Source organism: Physella acuta, unplaced genomic scaffold (assembly GCF_028476545.2).
Source record: "Physella acuta isolate Inbredline_101_S28 unplaced genomic scaffold, ASM2847654v3 ptg000909l, whole genome shotgun sequence".
Taxonomy (NCBI): domain Eukaryota; kingdom Metazoa; phylum Mollusca; class Gastropoda; family Physidae; genus Physella; species Physella acuta.
Window position 1 is genome coordinate 119,936 of NW_026732426.1, and position 4,653 is coordinate 124,588.

Consider the following 4,653-nt stretch of genomic DNA (forward strand, 5'->3'; position numbering starts at 1 on the left):
TATTAATTTGTGTGCATGGAGCCGTAGGTTGCCGACCCTGACCCAATACATTTGTTTATTTTATTTATTTATTTATTTTTTAATCTAATATATAACGTTCAATTCTTTTTTATTTATTTGCAATTTAAAACAAGTACATTAACAGCAGCAAATTTAACATAGTTGAATTTATACATAATATATACAAATAGAACGATAGTTTTTAAGTCCATTTTTGACAGGTGTTTTTTAGGAGGGGTGCTTTTGCGGGTGGGTGAGGGGGTGGGGGGTGGTCCATTTCATCTATCTGCTCACAAAAAAATTCGCAGACATAAGTTCTAAAATGCTGTACGGCTTGGACTAACCAGTTATTCGATAGTCTTGGTATTGATATAACAGCTGGATGATACTAGCTACATTTAAGTATTGTTGTTGGATTGACATCAACAATTACTGGAAGTTGTAATTAACTTTGTGTGGTAAATCACCAAATGTTTAAATTACTTTTTTACATTTATTTTTTTATAATTAATATTAGTGTCGGTTTACATGTTTATGTTTAAAATGTATTAATAATTTTTTCTCTTTATTTTATCGTTTAATTTTATAATTACCTCCCCTTTAAAAAAACATTGTTAGTTTTCTTCCCTGACAATAAAGTTCCACACCGGAGATACTTTCAAACACAAAAGAGACAGCAAACCGCTGTGAACTGTTACACTTTGGTGCACTCTCGGGACTAAAACTAATAATCTGTGTCAATGTTTATTTTCATGTGAGGGGGGGGGGGGAGGTGTGTGATGGAATTTTGCTCAAGGTTGGGAATAGTTTTCACTAGCAATAACCAATAATAATCCATTACATGGTATCCATTACACATATGTGTGTGAGACTTCAGTAAACACGATAATTTAGAGTGGAATATTCATTGTGGGAGAATTTGGTGCGGCGGAATTTAGTGTGGAAGAATTCAGTGAGCGATAATTTAGTGACGGAGAATTTAGTTTGGCAGAATTTAAAGTGGGAAAATTTAGTGTGGGCGAAATGATTGTGTTGTGTAGGCAAGGCAAATGATTTGCATCGGTGTGTGTACAATTATATCTACTGTTGGTGTGAATGGGTTTACTGTGGGTATGTTAGTTGAGTTGGGGGTGTTAGGTATCAGTAGGGGGTGTGTTTGCTTTTTTTTTTGGGGGGGGGGGGATTAATGGACGCATGTTGTGTGTGTCGCGGGATTAGTGGACGCATTTTGTGTGTGGGTGGGATTAGTGGACGCATGTTGTGTGTGGGTGGGATTAATGGACGCATGTTGTGTGTGTGGTGGGATTAGTGGACGCATCTTGTGTGTGGGTGGGATTAGTGGACGCATGTTGTGTGTGTGTGGTGGGATTAGTGGACGAATGTTGTGTGTGTGTGTTCGGGATTAATTCAGGTGTGGGGATCAGAGTTCCTTCTTAGGCTTCCCCTCCCCCCCCCCCCCACCTTCGCCTACCGCGAACGAAATAGAATGTTTATAGAAAGTATATACTTTTACCAGTTACCCCTCTTCCCCCCCCCCACCCATCCTGGGAGAAAAAGACTGAAATAAACACAGTATGATGGACTCTGCTATAATACACAAGAGGAAAAAGAAAGCGCATTTCTTCTGTCCAGACATCCAGTGTACATTTCTTCTCTCCAGACATCCAGTGTACATTTCTTCTGTCCAGACATCCAGTGTACATTTCTTCTGTCCAGACATCCAGTGTACATTTCTTCTGTCCAGACATCCAGTGTACATTTCTTCTGTCCAGACATCCAGTGTACATTTCTTATGTCCAGACATCCAGTGTACATTTCTTCAATCTTTCTCGCGGGTCAGAGTTGTTGCCCTTCAGGGTGTGGTCTATAATCAACCTTCGGATCATGTGACTTATTACGTTACTTGTATAACGGTGCTTTTGTTAGCCCTATATCTAAGACTAAATAGTAAGGGGAAAAACATGTCTTAAACCCTTTATGTTAACGAGTTTTTACAAGCGCTAAAACGGGGTGGTGGCTGCTGACACGTTGTCACCTTCATTAACTTTAGCTGTTTTTGATGTTTTCTTCTTTTCTGGGCTGTCCTCTTTCTTCCTTTTGGTTGTTGATGTTTCCACGATTGTTTGTTGTTGGTGTTTCCACGATTGTTTGCTGTGGTGAATTTTGAGGGCCGGAAGTTTCTTTCTGTGGTGTCGAGATCTGTGTGGTGACTGCATACATGCTTGTTACTGGCTGTTGTGCTGCTTCGCCATGGTCAGTTGCTGGCGTCTTCAAGACCGTTGATTCAGATGTTGGCGTGTTCAAGACCGTTGATTCAGATGTTGGTGTCTTCAAGACCGTTGATTCAGATGTTGGCGTGTTCAAGACCGTTGATTCCGATGTGTTCATGACTGGACTTTGGGGAACGGAAATGACTGGCTGTATTGCGATCCCTGTTGTAACAGGAGTTGTTGATTTTGTAGTTGATCGTGGTGCTGGTTTTAGGGTTGTCGGCTGCGTTGTTTTTGCTGGAGCTGTTGATTGTGCTGTTGGGTTTTCCTGCAGTGGTGTGTCTGAAGACGTTTGTTGGCAATGGTTCGTCCAGTGTAGGGTGGGGGAACAGATTTGACACGCTTGTCTTCTCCCGGCGATAGAGATTGGGATAGTGAGTGATTTGTTTTTGTAGTTTATTCGGGTGTAGTGTGGGATAGTTAGTGGGTTATCGGTGTAGACAGAGAGGCTGCGATTATTAGTGTGTTAGATTGTGTTTATGGATGGCTCTTTGTCACTATATGGGCCTAGCGCTTGTATGAGTGTAGCGTGGTTGAGTGTAGGGAGTGCCCATCTAATGGTCCCGTTAATTTTGTCGTTTACATGAAGTGAGAACTGCAATGTATATGGACCGTGTGTTCTGCAAGTGTTGTGCATTGTGGTGACGTCTAGGGCTTGTGAGAGGAAGTACCAGGTGTCAGCTCTGCCAGGATTTAGTAGAAGAGTTTGATGATTGCTGATGAACTGTCTTATTATATGGCCTCGCAGGTTTGGTTGACCTCTTGGGGTAATGAGTGCTTTCACGGTGGGTGTTTCAACTGAATGGGGGTCTGGGCATTCTTCCTGTGGTAGACAAGATGTTGCGGTTGTTGACTTAGCTGCAGTGGGAGCAACACGAGCCGTGGTCAGGATTTGTCGTGGACTTAGCAAATTTAAGAACAGATACTTTTTTTTTCTTTTTTTTACCAAAAATCAGTTTAATATCGTAGTGACTCAATGAGCCACGTATCAGATATTAAGCTGATAAGAACAGATACTTTTTTTTTAGATACTTTTTTTTTATTATACATATAATACAAGTTACGTTTGTAATACACAATGTCTAAAAGTAATAGTTACTTTACAACAGCATATATACTTAAGTTTCCTAATACAAAACGTCTAAAATTTTCTTTTAAGGTTTTCTGAAGGGCGATCTTTTGACTTCCGGATGATGCTCTCTCGCGTGTACTTTCATCCCCTTGAGAAGGAGGCATGTTTTGCAAATGTGGCAGGTGTACGTGAGTTCATACGGATGACATTTCCTGTAGTGCTGGGTTATATCCCTGTGTATGATCTTGTTGTCGCACAAGTGACACACCAAGAGCTCCTTGTGTGTCGAGGACTCGTGTTCTCTAGTGTCTGCAGGTGTTTTAAACTTCTGGGTGCAAAACCTGCATCTGTTGTTGCTGTAACCCGGTATATAGTATTTTAGGTTTTTTTTTTCTGATTTACATCCGTTGGGCTGTGTTTCCTTTTTGTGCTGTCGCTCAATTCTGAGTCTGGGCTGGAGATATTGATAGTGGAGTTTGGTTTTGCTTCAAATGTGAATGTGCCTTTGTTCAACTTGGATGGTGACACAAAGTCTGGTATGTGGATTGTTAATGCATTTGGTTTGCCGTTTGGTGATTTTATTATACTCTTATTTGAGGTTGTTGGCTTGCTTGCTATTTTGGGCGGGCTGGCTGGTTCCGTGAGTGATGTTTCCGCTTCCATTGGTTTTGGTAGCTGTGGTACATCTATAGCTGTTTCTTTTGTTGCTGGTGGTTGTGCACTAGGTGCTGTGCTGATGTCCTGGCATTGGTTGATTAATGATGGTTGTACTTCGGGTGTTGGGTCTGTGTTGATATCCTGACATTGGTTGGTCCAGTGTGCTGTTGATGAGCAGTGTTGGCAAGCTTGTTTTCTGTCTTTGATTGCTATTAGCATGTTGAGTGTCCTGTTTTTGTAGTTTATTTGGATGTAGTGCGGGATTTTTGTTGGGTTGTCGGTGTATAATGAGAAGTTTCGATTGGTAGTGAGGGGGATTGTGTGTATAGAAGGTTCCTTGTTGCTGTAGGGTTGTAGTGCTTGTATGAGTGTGCGGTCGCTTAGTGTGGGTGGGACCCATCTAAGGGTTCCGTTGATTCTGTTCTTTTCGTGTAAGGTGTAGTAGAGTGTGTAGGGGCCATGTGTTTTGTGTGTGTTATGTAAGGTGGTGACGTCGAATTCTGATGAGGAGAAGTACCAGGTGTCAGCGCGCCCGTAGTTGAGGAGTAGGATCTGGTGATCACTTATGAGCTGGCGTAAGATGTGTCCTCTTAAGTTGGGATGACCTTTTGAGCTTATGGTGACTTGTATAGTAGGTGACTCAGCAGGAAAGAG

General features: G+C 41.7%; 1 pseudogene; it reads right to left on the minus strand.

The window, feature by feature from the left end:
- Window positions 1-3,137: 3,137 nt before the first annotated feature.
- Window positions 3,138-3,302, minus strand: LOC131953117 (uncharacterized; annotated as a pseudogene).
- Window positions 3,303-4,653: the final 1,351 nt, after the last annotated feature.